The sequence below is a fragment of the Falco rusticolus genome, chromosome 7 (genome assembly GCF_015220075.1).
Source record: "Falco rusticolus isolate bFalRus1 chromosome 7, bFalRus1.pri, whole genome shotgun sequence".
Lineage (NCBI taxonomy): Eukaryota > Metazoa > Chordata > Aves > Falconiformes > Falconidae > Falco > Falco rusticolus.
Genome location: NC_051193.1, coordinates 20,851,022 through 20,873,057, shown reverse-complemented (window position 1 = coordinate 20,873,057; position 22,036 = coordinate 20,851,022). Strand labels below are relative to the sequence as shown.

General features: G+C 37.0%; 1 protein-coding gene across 5 annotated transcripts in view; it reads left to right on the top strand.

Moving 5' to 3' along the window:
* OTUD7A (OTU deubiquitinase 7A) overlaps positions 1–22,036 on the top strand; it is a 146,908-nt gene that overhangs the window by 46,114 nt on the left and 78,758 nt on the right. For 4 of the 5 annotated variants that reach the window (XM_037395362.1, XM_037395363.1, XM_037395359.1 and 1 more), the window contains exons 2-4: positions 1,990–2,108; positions 2,653–2,771; positions 20,991–21,122. The gene's annotated coding sequence lies outside the window, so the exon portion shown is untranslated. The remainder of the gene's footprint in view (positions 1–1,989; positions 2,109–2,652; positions 2,772–20,990; positions 21,123–22,036) is intronic. The other variant, XM_037395360.1, reaches the window with a different exon arrangement.

The window sequence follows — 22,036 nt, the reverse complement described above, 5'->3', positions numbered from 1 at the left end:
CTGACGCACCACTTGTTCTCAATGATTTGTGTGTGTGACTATAATGTGTGTTGTGAATGAAATGTTGCTGGTGGAAAGGAATCAGACGAGCTCTCAAAGATCTTGAGCACCATTATTCATCTATTCATCAATTTTCGCGTAGCTATGTGTACTTGTACAATCTGCACATAACAATATAAACACTACAGTGAAATTGAAGTGAATTTGGGGTAATGTTTCCATCTAGGCATCTGAAATAAAGACCTTGGCAGAGTGAAAAAAGTATCTGGACAACCTCTTATAAAACCTATCTTAATTTGGCATTTTGGATTGTTTCTTATACTGCTCGGAATCAAAGGTGTGATATCTTTAGTCAAAAATGTTCGTCCAGTTTTGCCTGTGGACTTCAGTAGACATTTGTAAAAATGTGCATGTAAGTTCCTGACTGTGTGGAATTGCATGTTGATTTTTCACACTTTAAATTGTTATTTTTGTGACCACTACCATTTCCAAATCTTCTTTATGAACATGGAGTGCATTTAGTTCTTTCTGGTCAGGTTACCATAGATGTTTTGCCATCTCAGTGGAATTTCAAAAAAAAAGTGAATTTAGACAGTATTCTAAGTGGCTGACATGAGTTAACCAGGTGAAAATTCAACTGAACCTGAAAAGCAGGTATGTCTTTAAAAATGACCAGTGAAGTGTTTTATGTTGAAATAAATTTGTGCAATAACATATACTAGGAAAAATACAGCTGAGAGTGTGGAAGAGGAAAATAGAAAAGAGATTTTATTAGTCTTTCTTTTTATAAAACAAATATATTTTACAAGTACATACAAATAAATCTAAATATATATATGAATTCACTAAGAAAAAACCAAATTGTATATCGTGAAGAAAGTGTAATATGTTGTAACTAGGAGGAACAAAACATTCACAGAATTGGGAAAAAGCATGTATGAGAATGAGAGCCGTAAAAACTTTTCAAGACATGATGTTTGATGACCTTGATTAATTGCTCTTAAACTAACAGAGAAGAAGACTTTAGTCAGTGTCAGAATGATTGATATTTGGGCAGAGGATCACTGAACAGGCTTTAAAAGAAGAGTATGATCATTTTAGCTCTCTTGACAGGTAAACCAGATAAAAAGCTACATAAACTGCAGCATACTCACATATCCAGTCAGGAAGAAAAACATGATCATATAGCTCTTTAAACCACTCAGGTCCATGCTTCATGGTTAATTTCATTAATATTGAGGATTCTTTTAGATCAGTCTGCAGTGCTTTGTTGTTGTTGTTGTGTTTATATTTTGTTGTTGGTTTTTTTTCAAATCATATGACTTTTTTTGAACAGAATCAGTAAATCTCAACCTGTAGATGAATGTTTCATGAGCAGAAAGGGACTATATGCATTGAATCAGTTGGAATAATTTACTCTATTCTGTCATTGATGTAGAACATACAGTCAAACTGGTATACAACCAGCCCTCTATACTAGATTTTGAGATATATTGCCTTCGTTTCTCTGAGCCAAACAGTAAGGGGGCTGCATTTCTAAGAAGCTGTCATCTGATGCACGTAGCTCTGCAATAGCAAAGTCATCTCAGCCTTAAGGTGTACCATTTGGGTTTATCAAGTTACCTTTCAGAATCCTTATGTCCAGGTTAATGTGTGCCAGTGGGCAGACAATGATTCCCTCAAGAAAGCTTTGTTTGTGTTTCTCTATTTCATAATGAATGTTTCTTTTGTTTAATCTGAATTGGATTGGGTCCTGGCTGAAGTTCTTGATGAAAAGCTATTGTGACCTCAACAGTGAGATACTGAAATGCTTATAACAATCATGGGAATGGTCAAAGCTGGAAGAAAGAGATTCTTTCTTTGTAATTGTGCTGCAGGTTAAGATTCCGGGGTCAAGGTGTGTAGTGGGAATGATAAATGGATGCAGAACAGTACTTTAATGTCAGTTTTGGAATAAAACATGTTCTGGTCTTCTCTCCATTCTCACAGGCACATGATACTGCAGAGCTTCAAAATCAGAAATCAAATCAGCTGGACTGTTGCCTCCTGCCTTCCTAAATAGGTAAACATATTAGAAACAGAAACAGGGGCCTACCTACCTCATTCCTGTAAGTAGCTATAAACATCCTCTCCATCCCCCAAATTAGCATCTGTCATTTATTTGTTTTGAAATGCTCAGCATAAGGGGTCTTGCAAAGAAAACAAGAATGTAATTTGTTTTCTGGTTGACAACAATTAAGTGTACCCAACCAAAGAAACCAGCTAAAATTATTAGCAAGCTAACAGCATACCTATTGCCTGTGGCAACACAGAGCTGATGGGTGATGCCGTGTTACTCATTAAGTTAATCTTTATCTGTGCTTCCTAAAGCCTGGATGCTAAATAAGTTCCTAAAACCATCCATGTCATTGCCACATTAAACTGCTTCGGCAGTTGATCCATCACTGCAGAAGTCCTGGTTTGGGCTTAGTTCTTTGATTTTATATTTCTTAAGGTGCAGCCCATTGTGATACTTAAATGGAAGATCACTGTAGTAATAACCTTGCTAAGGACAGTGAACTGATCAATATATTTGCTAAATAAGTGGTGTTTAGCTGATTATCAGCTGCTGTAAATTGCTATTTACTTGCTGACTTCTCTGTCTTTTTCTAGGGAGAAAGTGGGTTTACTGGTGTGGATGCCTGCTTCATTTGCTTCACCAAAATGAGATAGGGCATGCAGGAGAGAAGGGAGGTTTTTGCAAGTAGAATTTGCAAGTAGAACCTACCATGGTGAGTTGGATTTGGTCCATGCTTCTGCTACAGAAGTTCTCAGTGATGCTAAATACATTGCTTAAACAAAAATTTGCACACAAATGTTTCTTGTTCCCTGGAAGTATGTTACACGTATTGCTTCCTTGGCAGCAGTGCTGGACTGAGTAGCTCTTCCCTACTGCTTTTTCTTCCCCTGCCATATTAGGTCCACAGAACTGCTTGAGAGGACTTCAATAACTAAAGCAGCAAACTAAAGGGAGCTGAAAATAATTACTTTCTACCATGTACATGAGAAAAATACGAGGAAAAGTGGTCTGTAACCTTGATTTGACACCACAAGGTCTGTCTTGAATGTTACACTGAAAATGAAGTGCATAGGAGCTAGATTTTTAATTTTGAGTTGCTGTATATCCTCAAAAATTGTAATAAAGCGCAGGGACTCAAACTAATAATACTTTTTAAACTGTCTTCCTTGGCTCAATTTCTAAAATGGTGTAGTAATTGCACACCTTACAGGCACATTCTTAACTAAGCTCATTATTGTTTTGAGACATGTATGTACTGAACAGGTGATCATGGAAGGAGAGGAAAAACATCCTGAACTTCCCTTCAAGAGGGCCAAAAGGTTACAGTAAGTCAAATTCCTGGGGCCACACTTGCGTGGTTGAGTTCAACTGAATATTGAAAAATCTGCTGACCAAGTGAGCCCTGTTGATTCTGCAAAATGTTTAAAAGCAGGGATCTTGAGTGAAAATACAAGAGTGAGGGTATAATTAAAGGCTGTATTATAATGCTTACTCACAAGAGCATGGAACAAAAATTCTTCATTTTTGCATTTACTAAATTTGATCTACAGGGACTTATGGCCAGGATATTCTTCTAGCACCTTTTGGCTGTGCATACCATTGGGGAAACCATGGCCTTGAGACCATGGCATCTGTTTTTCAGTTTGCTTTACAGAAGGGCCTTTTCATTACTGGATAATAGAGAGATATGAACCTAACCACTTGCAGTGATACAAAACCCCAAATCATTCTACCGGATCATTTTATGCTTATTTTTTTTTTATATTCAGGATTACGTGAGCATCTATCATGAGGTAAGTTGACTGTAAGGCATGGATGATTGGGGGAGGCAGAGCTCAAAAATATCAAGACAGCACTTCTAGCAAAGCTTAGGGGACTTAGTACAGGCTCATGGTATTTTGAGTAGAAAGGAATCAGAAAAAAAAAAAGTGAAATTCAAACAGAAGAAACCTGTAGGCTAGCTGAATCTAATTAAATCTTCTCTTGCCTCAAAATAATTGTCTTTAATACTTTTGATATTTCCCAATCGTTCTAAATATAAAAAAATTGTGTAGCAAAATGCTGAACAGTCATCATGGATCATAGAATTTAAGGTAGACTACTGGGTGGCAAATTTTACTGTCTTCTTGCAAGTGCTGGTTTTAGCTGCCTTTGAAATGGTGTATTTTTCTACTAAACTTTCCTGTTTAAGTTGGAGTTTGTGCTTTTAAAGCCTGAGCCATAACTTTGTTCTGCTACTGGCATTACAGTCTTCGGTGGAGCGATTAGCAGAGTTCTGAGTTTTCATAAACATTATACTGACAAATTTTAATTTTGAAAATAAGATGATTGGGGAAATGTCATTAACTTGCAGGTAGTGCAAAGCCTGGAAAAAAAACAGGAAAAAAATAACAGAAAAATGTGGATTTTATTTGGGAAATAATAATCAGTCCCTCAATTCCAGACATTAAAAATTAAAGCCTGCAGAGTTCTTTGCGAACATATTTATCAGGCTATGGTGTTGCAGTTTCAAGGGAAACTCTTACAGAACTCAGTAAACCATCAGCAAAGTTAATAAATACAACACTATTTCTTCTTGATTTGCTTACATTTTGGTCATCTTAACTGTCATCAATCTTCAGGGAGGAATTGCATGAATTTGAATCACATTTTAATTGGATAGAATATTTTTGAAAAAAGGATGGGGATTCCTCAGTGTTTTATTATTTTGAAATATTTATATCATCCCTATTATGAAGTTGGTTCAGCAATATGTCTGGGGTAAAGGAAAAGTAAGTAATCAAACAACAAACTATACTACTGCAGGTATGCTTCTCTTTCATAGAACGTTGTGCTGGAAAGACATGTATTTTCTTTTTGTCTTATAAGTCCTTTTGTAACTCATTTGAAATGAGAGAAGTGTTGATTTGTTGAAATTCATTGCAAAGCAATTATAAATGCAGTTGTGTTTAATAAAAGGCTGGGGACTCTGTTTTGATGGCAGGAAAGCAGTGGCACAAAAGAACATTGTCTCATACTATGGAGTTCTGAAACAAGAGTGCTAGGTGCTAGCAAAATGTATTGCAAAAAGAGGAGCACTGTGATCTAACCTGTTTATCCAAGAACAACAGCCAGTGCAAATGCTTGAAGTGATCTATGCTGTGAAATTCTCTCAAAGAGATGAGAAAGGTATCCTTGACCAATACTGCTTTCCTTTTTCTGTCCTAAGTACAACAGCTGAATGGACTGGTGGTGCGTTCTGCCGTTAGTGTTGTGCTCTCTTGTGTTTTGGCACAGACAGTCTTGTTTTTCTGCTACACTGCTCTCTGTAGCAAATAGACAGTCATTCAGGAAGAGCTGGATTTCCACACCTGACAGTTGTGAAGTGTGGTGAATGTGCTGTATTGATCCGGGGACCTGAAATTATTTTTGTCAAATCTTCTGTTTTCTTTCCTTCTTGAGCTGTAATTATCCAAATATTACAGTTTCAAGAGAAAATAATGTTCTTCAATACTTTCAGGGGATGGAGTAAGAACATAAACATAGACATGGGTAATAGTTCCATACTGAAGAGTATTCTTTCTGTCCACACAGATTCTGAGTAATAAGATTTTCATACAGTTCAGAAAAAGAGAAATGACAAAAATGTTTCCTTACAAGCAAACCTTCATACCAAATGCATGTAAACAGACTGGATCGTGCAGGAAGTCAGTCAAGCAAAGAAACAAAGTTAGAATTCTCAGATCTTTTTTTCCTACTTTCAAGCCTGAGATGTATCCAGATCCTGGGTTTTTTTTTAGTCTTTTCTTGAATATAGATTCTTTGTCTCTCTCTCCTTTTCAGAAATGGGACTTGATGTACCAAACTATCTTAAGGCTCCTCAACTATTGCTGAGCTCATCAGTTCTCTCTATAGCTGATACACAATTTTTTTGAGAACTCCATGCTTCTCTGTAGGAACTGTTCTTTATTTAAACTGTTGAGGATTAAGAATGACATTAGTAAAACGTTTGGGGTTCTTGCTGAGAATTTTGTAAGTATCCAGTTCAATCATGTAGAAAAAGCCATATCCAGGTGTTGCATATAGAACATTTCCTCTGGAACCATTGTTACTTCAAAAGTCCGTGTGAGTTTGGACACTGTGCTCAGCATCTGCAAGTCCCTGACTTTCCACTCGGGTGTCAGACTCATTTTATGTGTCCTTGCCAGATCACCAGCACTGAACAGATGACATTGCTCTGTTCTGCTGGGACAAAGTCAATCCATGTTAGTGGCTTCTTTAATGTTTTAGAAGTGATTATTTTATTTGGGGCAGTGGCTCCAGCCAATTCCAGTCTCTTCATAGTGATAGTGGTCAGGTAAAGATAAGCAGTCCCTTTGTAAGACAAATTAGACTCTAATCTTTCCACATTCTGTGCCTAATTTAACTGAAAAAAAAAAAAAATTTCTGAATTTGGTTCTCAGAAGTTGTATTACCTTCTCCAACCTTCATTTCAGGTAATACTGGTTACCACTTCTATGTGCTATTAGCTCTTATGTATCTAATCTAAACCAAATCTATCTAATGGGCCTCATCTATGCATCTGAAACATGTAATTCTACCGTATTCTTTTGTTAGATTTTGCTTTTCAAGGAATAGAAGAGTAGGAAATTGGAGTAGACTAGGGAACCGGCAGATCTGAAGGAAAAGGAGGAAATAAAATGTTCTCTTGTTCCACTTTACATTGCCAATCTAAAAATCTTTTGATGGCAAAATTCACTTCTAACTATTTAGTTATTTGTTGCAAGAATAGATCCGTCTTGGATACTCCTTTTACCAGCTTCACAGAACTGATTTCTCTGTGTGTTCCCTGATGCGCAACTTGGAAAAGAAAACCCTGGCTTAGATGGCTAAAGTTTTAAGTCGCAGATGCTGTTGTGTTGCTGTCTTGAAGCTGCAGCTTGTGCTGTGTAAGTGCTTTGGTTCCTACTAAACTCAGTGTCTGCTTTGACAAGGGGGTTTTCTGGGTTGTAAATAAGCCCAAGCATCTCTCACCCTCCCTCCCAGTACCTGCTCTGGGTTCATCCTTTGCAAAGAAATCTGAATCCTTCTAGTTTGTTTTACACATCTGCGTAGGATGTCTGCTGTCCTCCCGCAGGGCTGGTGATGGCATTGCCCAAAGCGTAACAAACTACTGCTTACAAGTTTTTAGGAAACTGCCTTGTTTGGGATGTAAGCAATGTCCCAGAACTTTCCGGTAATGATGAGGTGGTTATCAACCGAAAACAAATCTCACTTTTAATCTTCTGATGCAGTTAATGTAACGTGTAGTCAGAGGGGTAAGACAGAAACGTTATTCTACTTTATTTAAGCATCATCTTGGCTACTGCTGTGGTACTATTTTTACAGAAGTGTGTTGGCTTATTATACAGCAGTGGCATTTAGTATTGCAAATAACTGGGACAATTACCTGTCACTACAGGCAGCTTACTCTTGAATCCATCATTTGGCAGTTACTGTTAATTTTAGGCTAAGTTAAGACTCTGTACCATTTGATTGTAGTCTATTTGATTTCAGTATTGAATTTATCTTGGGAATCATCACTGAGATACAATTACTGAGATACAATTAATAAAAACTAACTGGTGTATTAGGATATTCAGGCTTCTTTGCCTAACATGGGTAGAAGTAGAAGCGTGTTTTAATGACAGGCAATGCTCCAGCATTTTGAAATTTAATTGCTAGTTAGATTGGTTATTTTATTAATAATTTTGTTACATGATAACAACAATATTGTTACTGTATGAGGTACCTGTTGTCAGGGAGTGAAAACATAGCTTTGCTTTTTCAAATGCAGAAAACACAAATATTCTAGTTCATGCTCTTTACCTCTGGTATATGCTTTTACAGGTTTTGTTACTTGCTTTCAGTGTGAACCAGACTAATTCACTTAGTTGTTATGAAATCAAAATAATTTTGCTAATTGCCAGAAGTAGAGTAAAATACTTCTGAGCCCTATTCTATAGTGAGAAAAGAGATGCATCCTCTTTTGTACGAACCATATAAGTCATGTGTTTTACCACGGAAAGAAGCTGTGCTTGTGAGGCAGTAACTTCACACAGCTTTTCAGGCCAGTATATGCAAACAAAACTTCATGTCTTAGTTAATTTTATCCAAGGTAGCTTCTCATGGAATTCCAGGAAATTTGTTTGGCTTGAAGATTCCTTCTTCACAGTAAAACTGTGTTTTTCTAAGGTGGGTAGTTCTAGACCTGGATGAAAAGAATTAAGTGTATACTTTAAAAAATAATATGTTCTGGACAGTTCAATCATCAGGATGCATTTTTAAGAAAAAATAATATTGACTGGTTCAGTTTAGAGGAAGAGTCTGTCACTAAAGAAACCTATCTTAATCTAAGAAGGCCTTAATATATTGTAGCATGAAAATAATAGTATAGAGCATTAGAAGGATATAGTTTAAACATTTCATACAGTATAAAGACTTTTATAGTATTCGTAGTATTTAAACACTACTTTAAAAGTTATTTAGCATGAAGTCTATGAGAATTTCTAGTCCACTTTTTTTACTGTTAATAATATGATGCACATATTAATGTGGTGTCTACAGTCTAAGCTAGTGGACACTGGCTACATGATGAAAATACCTTTGTCTCTTTAAAAGTACTACTATTTTAGATAAGGTGATTAGAAGCTCCAAATTTCTAATATATTAAACCTTTAAAATCAGACTATTTCAAAATATATATGTCATCTGTTCTAGATGCTGCATAGGCTCTGTAATAAATTTTTAGCATTGTGGAACCAAACTATAGCCCAGCGTAATGTCACTGAGATTCTCATGCTTATAAGTAAATCAATGTAGTTTTGAATTACCCCTTTTGTGAAGACAAAAAGAATTTCTGTAAAATTAGACAAAAACTATCTGTACTTGAGCTTTCAGTTGTATTAATGCGTGTAAGGGCAGAGAGCATATGGATAGGGAAGTTGGTACTGTTTGTGTAGCTAAAAGGAGGAGGAGCCTGTTGGTATGTTGTTGATAGAGAAGATGGGGAGTAGCTCCTTTCCAAGTTAATCATCTCCTCTCACATTTCTTCTTGAACTACCTCCATATATTTCAAGCATGAAAAGCTGACGCTGTTGGTTTCCCATAGATGTTAAAAATCTTTGGATCTTTATCCAAAGAGAAAAAAAAAATATTTTGAGGAACTCAAGTTTCAGTGTAAATTAGACCAGTAATATACTAAAAAAAAAAATCTCTTCATGAAGCAGTTAATTCTTTACAGAAGACTAGAGGATCTTTAACACTCTTACAAGCTGAAATAGCATTTGGCAAATAGTAGGTTTCAAGATTGAAAAGGGTCAAACACACGCTGTGGTTAAGTTCCAGACACTTATTTCCTGGTCACATTTTGCTAAATTTGGAACTGAGTCAATGTTCTTTGAAAATGTGTACTGCATGTAATTATGTTCCATATATTGTTTCACTGGAGGCTGTGAGATTTGGCTGTTCCATTTGTGTTCTTAAGTTATTTATTGTTGCTGTATCATAAAAATGAATTGTGCACTGGTGGTGTAATAAAGTAACAAATGTTTCATTTGTCTTATTGAACAGGCAGGGATTAAAAGGATGTCTTATTAAAATATCTTGGTTGAAAAGTTGTGTAAGTAATTAGATAAATTTTTATGGTGAGGTATTTTATTTTGTGAGGGAATGATCTTTCCTTTTATGCAGAAATTAAGAAAGATTTGCACTCTTTTCAGTGATTGTGGTTAACAGATTTTAATAGTAGAAATAAATTGTTTCAATACATTTTTTCATTGATTCTGAAACCATCTGCTGAATTGCTTGATACTATGATGGAATGAGACAATTTGTTGAAAACACTTTTGCTTCTTGTGATGATTAAAGCATCACCAAGGGGAGATGCCACCCAAGAGGAAGCCAGTTGTCTCTCTCTGTATCTCTTGGTGAAGCCATCCTAGTCACTACCCCTGGCTATCAAGAACATCTTTTGTAGGAGGAAATGGCAGGACCTTAAAGATACTAAGGGATACTTGTGTATCCTTGAATGCCATCTGACTCATCTACAATACTTCTTGTGAAACAGGGATACTCTGTGAGTTGCTGGGGGTAGAACCACTCATGACTGCAGTAAAAGTAACAAAGTTGGTGACCATCCAGTTACTTTATTTGTTGTATCAAATCTTTTGCAGTATAGGAAGGACAAGTGCTGGGGGGATTCCCAGCGTGCCTCTAAAAATGATAGCAAAGTACATCTTACTCATTAGAAATAAGAAAAAGGGATAACACATTGTAGTATTTATGCAGACGACTTTTATTTGAAAACTGGAACTAAGCAGAGCTGTATGCAAAATAGCTTTCTTCTTCCTAAAAGTTCAGCTTCTAAAAGCCCAGCCATTAAGAAAAAGGATTATAAGTGATTAAATTGGTTTGGTAAACAGTGTTATAGTGAAAACTGAGAAGCCTATTAATTTCCGGGCCATGTTCTTGTACCAGTGAGACAAAATCTCCAATTGCTCTTGCAATAAATAGTTACAACAGTAAGCATCTTCAAAGAAAGAAAAGTGATAAAAAGCACAGCAAAGAAAAAAAAGACATATCCCTGTCTTGCAGTATAGGGAAACACTAATATATGTATATTTAGCATTTCATTGTTGATACAGATATTTAAATACTATACTACTGTTTCTTGTAATGTCTGAATTCATCCAACGTTGAAAAGTTGATTGCAATTTTTGAGCAATGTATATAAGGGAGTATTTATATGATGTGACTTTAACCATATTCCTGGAATTAAGAATCCAGACTCCCAAAATAGTTAATGGAGACTCCAAAGTGCAACTAGAGCACCTTAGTGGAGCCTGTCTACATCAGTTAACTGTCCAGGGAGAACTTCAGATCTCCATTTGCAGATTGACTTGTTTGGCTAGAGTAGGGGTTCTGAAATTCTTGCACTCTGTTGTTTCCATCTCTTGGTAAGAAGAAAGGCTGATTAAATGGGTAAACCTTCAACTCTGCAATTAGGATCTACAAATCAGGGTTATACTGAGCTGGAATTGAAGTTCTGAAATCAGACATCACTGGATAACATCATGCTAGCAAGCTGACAGGCATGCAGTCTTGAACTGATACCAAACGTCATGGAAGGGGGAAAGCATTTGTAGCCTGTTTTTCTAACAGTCTCTCTAATGAGACTTATGCCCATCCATCTGTGTATTGTTCTTTCCAGTTCCCCTGAAACCATGGTACTATTTGAAAAATAGTTAAATTGTCCAAGTTAATAAGATTTCTTACAAAATTTGTGAAAGTCTGTGGCTGATGGGGAAGAAAGACTGAAACTAGAACCATACTGTTTTCTACACTGTTTGACAGCAGTTGTCTGGACAGTCCAGTGCATATCTGGTTCTGGACTAAGTCTGGGATGTGCTGGTAGCTGCAGAAGTTTAGGGTATTAAAGGACAGAAATCCAAATAAAGCCAGGCTTCCTTCTTTCTGCTGCTCACAGAACGATTTCCCGCAAAGCTGATAGGATTTTCCAAATAAGTTTTCTACATGTGGAATTGATTTATTGATTCTGTGAATTCAGAGATGCTAACTGTGCCTGAGAGCATACTGGTATTTGTGGTGATATTAACTAAAGGTGGATAGATGGGTCTAGTCAAAACTGAAGAGATTGGCACGTGCAGCATTGAGAGCTGCCTTCTGCTTCTGAAAAACATCGGAGCTATTTGTAAATCCAGAAGGTCACAGGATGGTATGTTGCCTACCATTTAGTGCAGCTTCTGGTGTGCTCTTTATTCCTAGCTTTCCCCATCAAAATGCTGCTTTTGTTTTTTAAAGGCCTAGTGTCCTTGTGCAAGAATGTAGGGTATTTTTTCTTCACTGAAGCAGTGCAACAAATTGCAAATTATGTATAAAAATTAATTATTCCTCTTCACTATTTCACTTCAGAGTAAATAGTATATGTTGTGCTGTTTGATGTTATAGTCACCTTAGTGATGTCCAGGAGAAAGCTGTCAAGCTTAGAAGGGAGAGCGAAAGTGCTATAAAAACTAAACCCCAGGTTTCATCTTTATGCTACTACATAGAGTGAGCAAGGTAGCTGAAAAAGATTTCAGTATTTTTTTCAGACTGTTTGAAGTGCAGATGTGGGAGAAGAAAAATGAGCAGTCCTGCATTTTTCCTGCATTTCAGCCGAGGCAGATAGTCTGTTGACCTATCTGCAATCCTTTCATTATGAGCATTACTTTTTTCCATGTTAGGAAAGTGAAGTGATATAATTCTAGCAGTTTGGATACTTTCCTCAGCCAGGTTTCTCCAGTAAGAAACTTAATATGGTTCAGCTATGCTAGTCCTTAACTTTTTGTCTCAATACGGAAAAAAAGGCCCTCACTACAGTCTTTGCTTCCACAGATGCATGTGTCTTCATCTCAGTAGTGTTTAATGGATAGATTAGTTTATGGGAAGAACAGAGAAAAATGTGAAGAAATCTGTCACTTAGTAAATTCTTGTCGTGGTTTGGAGGAGGACTGATAGGACAGAAAAACTTCCAAGGCCAGCGTTCAGTGGTGACACTGCTGTGTTGTGTGGGTGACATTCTATAATGTGTCTGGCTTTCAAGAGGTAAAGTATTATGGGAAAGTTTACTGTTCTCTGTAAGTGGCAATGGTAATTATAATATAAATTCTCTGAATCTCTTTCTGTTTGAGGGCATGCTACTTGGAGCTTGTAATTCTACCATTTAAACTATAGAGAAAATACAGAGCCAGATTTTCAGCCTCCTGCTGGAGGTTGTTTACGTAATTTTGGGCCTTTTGGCTATGGCTTTACTTTTGGAGACTGATAGTCTAATTTGATCAAGCAGATGTGGATTTATATATGTGGACTAGATATTCAGTCACATCAGCTGTGTAAAAAATCACAGGTCAGATTCAGGACTGTTTGAAGTTGCCGGAGAAGTTCTTCAGTTCCTCTAGTCTTTGGAGATCATCATCACAGAAAACATTGATGTTATAGATAAGAAAATAGTAGCTGTTGTGCAGTTTCTGAGTTGCATATATTATGTTGCACATACCCAGATCCATTTCTATATTATTTAAAACATAGATACTGGTGTCACAAGCTTAGTTCAGATTCAGGTTTAAATATTTGACTAGTTGATGGCAGTGACCTTTTCCTGACACCACCACTTTTACTTTGATACTGGTGGTTGAAAAAAATGAATTCTTATCAACTAGATAAAGTTCAGCTTTATCTTTTTGCATTTTAGAGTATTATGAGCTCCCCATAAATGGTTTGCCCTTCTATGTCTACTGACTGCAGCTCCAAGAAGTTAGCTCGTTCTGTCTGTCATGAAATGGAGAATACTGCTGGTTAATTGACTGGTTCAGCAAACTGGAAAGAAAGATGTTACTCCAAAACATTTGTAAATAAGAGAAAACTGGACTCAAATGAGTGAACATTGCACGTGTTCACTGTCTGGCAAACTGACTGAGGTAGTGGAAAGGGACTGACATTAACAATAAACCCATAATTTTTCGAATAGATTTCTGCAAAACTCAACAGGGAAATGAGAGTAGCCCTGTTTCTCTGCTTCTTGCGCTGTGGTTGGTCACTCCTTAAGCAGCTATTTTGATCAGCTTTTTTAATTGTTTTGCAGGTGATGGATGAACATGGTTTCCATAATTATTATTTTTCCCCCCTTCCTTTTTATGTGGTCTGTAGTCTTGCCTGTCTGCTGAGCATCTGTCTTACCAAACTACCAATCTGTTGTTTTGGGACCAATTCCCTGCATCAAATAATAGATTTTTGCTCTTTCCCTCCCCTCCCCCAGCCATTTGTATTTCATATAACACCTAACTGACATTGAAGATCATCACTGAGATCATTCCTGCTCCACCTCCACATCCTTTAGTTTTAAACCAGCAGTAACAGGATTCTTTCTTTCTTCCTTGCTTTTCTGGCTAATAAGCAGACTTGCTAGTCAGACAGAGCAATTTTCTGCCAATCTTCTTTGAAAGATTTCTAATAAATTGACTGTTTATTGTCCAAAGTGATGATACATTGTTTCTAAAAATAATTGGCAATGATTCCCTGTCAGTTTTGCTATGCATTTAGCTTCAGATCAGCAGCAGAGCAGAGTATTTTGATCAATATGTCTTTAAAATAAAGACAAAAAATTTAAATGTGTGACAGAGAATATCACTTTGGATGGCTTCAAGGATTTTTTGTTTTATGAATCTGTCTATTTTCCAGGACTTTTTTTGTTATTAAAAGCTGAGAAAAATACAGGTATTTCTGAAATCCATGTGTTTGAGATGTTTAAAAAATATATTTAAATAATTCTTTATGCAGTAGCGTGAACTGAAAGATATTTATGTGCTGAAGCTTTCAGTAAGCTCTATAAAACATGTTCTAATTCCTTAGAGTGATGTTGTCATCACATTTGTTGACTAAGGCTCAAGGAGAATACAAATTTTTTGTATTTTTCCCTCTTTTTCTGTCTGGTAGTCTATGATGAGCAGTTTTTCAGAAGAGATTGTTCTTCATTTTTTTAGTGCAGCACAGTGTACAGGTGCTGTTTTCATATGTGAATTTGGTACATAAGTTAAAAAAAAACAGGCACCATTACTTCCTTTAGCTGTTGCCTGTAGACATTAATATTCAGTGTGGTGAAGGCTTTTATTTCCCCACCTCTGGACTTATTTTGCAATCAATAGCGATTTCCAAATTTTCCTGGCTTTCTAAATTTCCTGTTTCACACACTGATATTTAACTCCAATTGTGTCCTGCTTTTCATAGAACGAAATAATAGATGATGACGACAGTGGCAATTAGAACTAATGGGCTACTTCTTAGAGATGTTGAATATCCATTAATCCTGTTGAAGTTGGTCACAACTGTTCAAAAGCTCTCAAAAATCAGGCTGTCCTATTTTAACATCAAACTTTGAATATCTGTTTCGTTGCTAATGTGGTTTTTTTGTGTACAATTTTTCTGCATGTTTCTTTATAACCTTGTAACACTTTGCTTGATTCATCAGCTTCCACTTCTCCTTGTTAAGTCTGAGTTTTTCCCATTTTTTGTTTTTGTTTTTAATATTGCCTGAATTACAGGAAACATATAAAGGTATTATGAAGGTCTATGACCATAGAGGTAGCTATAGCATATTGTGGTAAGAAAATTTACAGAATGTTACCAAATTGGTTTGACTAAATGAAAGAGGGATTTTCTTGCTGCTTAGGGCAGCTTACGTTTTCTTTAAATTTTGATGAAGAGCCATTCTTACTACTAGATAATTTCACACAAGACATTTTGCTTGAAAATTAAGTAAAATTTATAGCTTGCTATAATGTATAAACATAAGTATGAAAAGGAGTTGCAACACAAAAAGGAAACAGAGTTCAAGCAAAATGCAGAGAATCATAATAGTACAGTACTACGTTTGCTGTTATTTTTAAAAAAAGAGCTGCATGTTCTGTGTTGTCATTTGACCCCCCCAAAAATTAAAATCTTTAATATGCCAGGACAAAGGCACAAACAACAAAGTTTGCTGTTTCGTTATTTCACTGAAGAAAGTTGGGTTTACCTCTTCCTATTGTCCCCCAGGGTATCTCTAATTGGAGTGTGAGTGGTCTCTGACAAGTTTTGAAAAATACATTTACCATATGTCTTGTCTTCTGTAATCATTTCTATATTGATACTTCACAGCAGCACATAAATTAAGCTGTGCTCCTCATATGAACTGGACTAATACTGCTAATGTTCTCAGAGGCTACCGAACACCACTCTGATAAGTTTCAGTCAGTTTAGAACAGATCATATTCAAATCAGTGATGTGGAAGTAAACCCAGCCGCACTGTGTGACGTGGCCTGGCAGTGGGGGGCTCCAGTCCCTCCTGTCAAGACTGGTTCTTCAACAGCACTTCTAGCTGAAAAAAGGAGCCAGAATCAATCGGAAGCTTGGCCTCAGCTAGAAGTTTACTGTCAGAGATAGCATTGCAAATCTGCCTTCTGTAGGTACTGATTTCTAGAGTCAACCCTGATTTGATTTAGTCAATTACAGCAGTCTTCCAAACGAATTAATTTATACCATCAGACACACTTTTTATCCAGTGCAACTGTTGAGTTGGCATTGAAAAATAACATGCTTACACCTTCCTGTCCTCCCCTACCCTGGCAGAAAGTTTTAGAAATAACCCATAATTGAAAAAAAAAATGGTGTTTTCCCCTAATCTTGATACTAACTTGCAGATTTTTAACATAAGCAAAGATTCCAACAATTGAACATGATTTGTAAGAACTGTGCTTTAATCCTGCTGGGGTGATTGTAGCAATGAGTGTCTTCAGAGTACTTAAAACAGGCTAGTATCCATTATAATTTATTATAGTCATATTTCAGTTCTTTTTCAGTATAAAATGTGATGCGTGACTCCTACAGCTTGACACCCTAAGCTGAGGAAGAGTTGAAGATTCGGGTTCTGATCAACTACGTTACTGACTGCTTAGTCACCAGTGTAGTGATTGAGCTGTTTGGTGGTCTTTAATACTGCATCTGTGGTGTATTGTTCCATACTGTGCAAATGGGAGGAGGAGTGCTTTCTCTTGATGTGTCTGATGCATGGTTTTCAGTTTTCCTAATGGGTCCTTCTCAGACTGTCAGTTACTTACCCAGTTTAAGAGAAACACACAGTTGCTATACTTAAAGTATGCATCTTCAAAATGTTGTGAAATGAATCATTCCAGATTCCATATCTCATATCTTTATTTTCTCCTTTGTATCTCTAGTTGTTCTAAAAATCTTGGAGATGACATTTAAGCATAGTTTTTAGTGGGAACAGGAATTAAGCCTTCTATTCTTAATTTATTTTTCCAAACTAAATGCAATAACTAAGGAACTTCATATCCCACAGAAATGAGGATGGGAGTCATGGGGTTGGGGGAAATAACCACTTCAGTTTTGCTGCATAATGTGTCTGCGTGAGCTCTTTCCTGCTGTAGCTTATTTAGCTGCTGTGTACACTGAGCTGATATGCTTACTGTTGAATTCCAGCAGATTATGTGAATGCCTGGCAAGCTAGGAACTTGCTATTCTTTGTACGTTATGTGCATCTAAGGACTTGCTTTTTGTACATAATCGGAATCTCAGAAGTTAAATTCTGCTGTTATTTTTAGCATACTTGTAAGAGTGGGCACTTTCCTATCAGTCTGTCACTGCAGCTATGGGGCGAATGCATTGGTGGGATCAGTATTTTTAAGGGGAATGTGGAAAAATGACCATAACATGTTTTGCCTTGATGTGAGGAACAATGCAAAGCGAAAAGTAACAGACAGTTAGGCGTTGTGTTTAAAATAGCAGCTGGATTGTCTACCTCAAGGCACGAATATGCTGAAGACTCCCTTAAAAAAGCCTGTACTGAACTCTTGATGTGTTGACTATGCACTTGACATACAATTAAGCATTTGAGCTTTTCTCTAATCTCTGTGTACAAGAAGATAAAGGATGCTTGGAGAACTGTATCAATAAGACTATTTATACAGAGCTCACAATGCTAACACTTTTGATGTCATTTAAGCTTCTGCCTGCATATCCCTGTCAGCTCAATGCATTGCACACATTTTCTGAGTAAAACTAGCATAAGACAAGAAGGGGAGAAATGTGTTCCATTTCTCACATGGAAGAACCAATAGTCAGGGTAAAGAAGAGTTTTTTTCTAGCTAGAGGAGAAATCTTTTCCTTCTTCAATAACTTGTGACAGACTATAGAGATTTAGGAGATAGATAAAACAAGAGATGTTATGCAGGGGTTACAAAGAGATTTCAAGTGATGAATGTTCAGTACAAAAAGAAAATCTGTCTGTGCTAGTACTTCAGACTGTGCTCAAGAACTGGTCCTCAAAAAAGTAGATCATCAAAGTGCTGCTTTGCTCTGGGGAATAACATAACTGTAAAATGTGTCCGCAAGAAAGTGAAACATTAGCCAGTCGGATCTTTTCTAGATGAACTGTGGACAGATGCTGTTGATCAAATTTTGTATCATTCCCCCACAGTTTTCAACACAGACATCTGTAGATGTGGCAGAGCTACTTTCCGTAACTAGAATGATAATTCCTTTGATGCTTGTAATTTCTGTTTAAGAGGACCAACATACTGATAGTGGCTGCCTTTAACATAAAAACCTCTTCCTTCAGGTGATCTTATTACTACTTAAATATTATTGCTTCTTTATTATTAGAGAGATCTTTTCCTTCATATGTTGCTTGAGTTAAATGAAGTCTTTGCAAAGAACCACTGAGCAATGTAGCTGTAAGTAAGGCCTTGTTCTGAACCTAGAATTTACACTGAAGAAGCCTGGTCTAAACAGAAACTAAGCACAAAGTGCTGTTGGCCGCCTTGGCCACCTGGGCACACTGGGGGCTCATGTTCAGCCGTCAGCCCCCCAGGACCTTTCCAGTTTCCCAGCCCCCTGCCCCAGCCCGCAGCTGCCTGGGGTCGCTGTGCCCCACGGGCAGGGCCCAGCACTGGTGGAACCTCACACAACTGGCCTCGGCCCATAGGCCCGGCCTACCCAGGCCCCTCTGCAGAGCCCCCAGCCCCCCAGCAGGTCAGTGCTGCTTCTAGCTCGGTCTCTTCTGCAAGCTTACTGAGCTTAGATCACTTGATCCCCTTGTCCACATCATTGAATAAAGTGTTAAACAGGAGTGGCCCCAGCACAGAGCCCCCGGGAACACCACTCGTGCCCAGCTGCCACTGGGGGTAACTCCATTCCCCACTGCACTCTGGTCTTGACAAGCTGGCCAGTTTGTTGCCCAGTGCAGAGCATGCCAGCCCGGCCACCAGCAGCTGGTTTCTCCAGGAGATGCTGCGGCAGACGGTGCCAAAGGCTTTGCTGAGGTCCAGGCAGCACCCGTGGCCTTTCCCTCACCCACTAGGTGGGTCATCTCGTCATAGAAGGAGATCAGGTTCCATCAAGCAGGACCTGCTTTTCATAAACCTGTGCTTGAGCTCTTGCACACTGTACTATCAAATTAATGTTCAGTGAAACAGATGAAAACTAAAAAAAAAACACCCAGAAAACTAAAATTTGTGAAGCTGCAGTGTGTGTGTGTGAGAAATGACAAAAAGGGCTGAGCTACACGCATTTCCTTGTGCCCTAACAATCATAGTATCCATGGTAATATTTCAAATCACTTATTTATGACAGCAAACTAAAGGGAATAATTTGTAGTGTAGTTTAAATGCTACATTGTGATTTGCTAAAAAGAAAAACATGTACTGCAAGCACATACGTTAAGTCCTCTTTCAGCTGAAGTAGGTCAAGTGTTGGAACTGGTTTATTTTTCTGTGCAGCTGATGTACTGAACAAAACTGTAAAAATGTTTCAATCATTGTTTGTTAATATGTAGCTGAAAAAAGGTAGATATGTTGACTGTTTGATTATTTCCACAGCAGTGATAAAACTCACACCTCCTTAGCAGAAACATCATTGATTTTGAAGGCTGCATAACAGAGGTTTTTGTTACTTCTCCATAGCTAATAGAGTCTCTTAGCGTAGATATTTCAGTTTGTTGACGTGGTAAAAATGACAGTATTGAGGCATATTCACATTTGATAGTTATTTCTATCCCTTGCAGTCAAAATATCTATGAAAGCGTTAGAGCTATTAAAAGTTACTGTTGTAAATTGATGACAGTTTTACAGTTGTGTTTGGTTGATTGGTTTTTTTAAATTTTTTTTTTAATTCTGTGAGAGTGAGAAAGATGAGGGTCATAGGCTAATGCAGTTTACTTCTACTTTTATTTCCTTTGCAATGTATGAAATTATTCTTTCCATGTTATTCTGAACTTTAAAATAATCTGCTTTTGTATGAGGTTATCTGTGTTACATTCATAAGTAAGTTCCAGCAAAGAACTGAAGATTGATTTTTTTTGTTCAGCTGTATGATTCTTGCATAAAAATACATCACAGTGAAGGAGAAAAAAAGGCTAGGAATCTTATGAAATACTATATATTAGCTCAGAAACACCTCCTGTTGCAGCTGAGTTGTTATAGACAACTGGGATTTTTTGCATCAGGACTATTATCTACTGAGATTTGGTTTTTTCTGTATGTATTCTAGGAAATAATGAGAAATATTATAATGTTCTGTTTTCATATAATAATTTTTACAAATTCCTAAGATTTGTGGACCTTGTTATATTTCTGCCAGTTCTAAAGGCATTATTGTAAGGAATGTTTTCCATGATGAAAGGTTTTGGTCAGATATCTGTTAAATCCTGATTTTGATAAGGCTGGGCTCAGTTACAAGCGCATGGGTTTTGTGAATGGATTAAAAAAACAGTAAAACTGATTGTAAGTGCCTTTTAAAATAATAAGGTGAAGCTTATAGTAATTGGATTATGTATTTGCAGGCAGCAGGACTTACAGAGATAGGAGTACGTTATATGAGAAGGGAAGTGCTGTTTCTTTTAAAGATAAATAAATTCCATGTAATAATGTTCCTTCTTTCTTCATGTGTTTGTCCCTTTTATCCATGAAAGAAACCGGCTGTGTAAATTGAGTCTTCTGCATAACTCTTCACTAGTTGCCTTAGATTTTGGTAGCTTATGAGAAGAAAAACTTCCAAAGGTGTATTAATCTTAAGAAAGAGAACAGTTAGAGGAATTTTGAAGTGTGAATTACCATTTTCACATAGGATGGCCATCAGGATATTTTTGTACTTTTGTAATTTTTTTTTTTCCTTTAATTGCCTGGCTTGTGCCCAAGTAACCTTCTTAATGCATATTATTGTATATGGTAATTTATCTGCATTGAGAGTAGTATCCATTAGGCTCCTAAGGTCAAAGGTAATGTTTTTTGCCAGTTATTATTCTTCAGATAGCATAGAGTAAGTATGATGATTAACATACTACTACTTTTTTTTTTTTTCCAGATTTCTCAGGGGACAAAATTTTGCTTATTCATACCTTCTACTGTGGCAAAACCGGATTATTTTCCTCACCAAAAACCAGCAGCATAATGCCCATCTCTCACATGCCTCAAGGAACTCTTATTTAAAGTCTAGGTAAGTTAAAAACTTGCTTAAAGGTAACTTTAATCAGCTGTGTGTCTATTTACACCTTAAGAATAAGCAGCCTTAACAGCAGAACTAATCTTAGCAGTCTGGCTTTTCAGCAGCAGCCGTTTGTTCTTAAATGCAAAGTATAGGAGGAAGTAACTTGCTCTAAAGCAGAGGCTGAACTGCTTCCTGACCACTGTGTGCCACCCCTCCGTGTTCTGCCCTCTCCCCACAGCCCCTAGTAAGAGCTGACTTGAGTACACTGCACATCAGAAGCTATGGGGTTATGCATGAGCAACATGATTGAAAAGATTATCTGCATTGTAAATGAAGACTTAGACTCCTGTTGCTATGACAATTAATTTTAGAGTTGCAATGTAGAAATAGGGGGCTTACTGAAAATGTAAGAAACAGCAAGTGGTTAAGCTGGTCTTCGTTCTGTTGGTTGTTAAGTTGCATCATTTTGTGGTGCCTGTAGGACCAAGTGTTTGACTTCTAATGCAATGGAAACTTGAAAAAAAAAAAAAGAAATTCCATGTTATGTATATCAAATAATGGTTACTCGGACATACTGTTTTTTATGTACTGAAGTAAATTTTATGCATGCGGATTATATGATATATATTTTTGTGAAAGAAAACTGTGTTAAGACTTTTGCCCAGCGTACCTTCTTTATTTGAAAGGATGACGTTTGGAAGAATGTGTTCAATATTTGGAAATAGTATCTTCTTGTAGCGTCAGGAAAAATTTATAAATGAGGAAAATGAGGGAGAGAGGTAAGGAAAAAATTCTGGATGAGGAAAAGATCTAGCTTGTTCCTATTGCTTCTGTAGAGATATATTCTAATGGAAGAGATGCATGTTACTTAATGAAACTGCATTTAATAAGAGGCCACAGATTAGCATTTTAAAACCTAATTG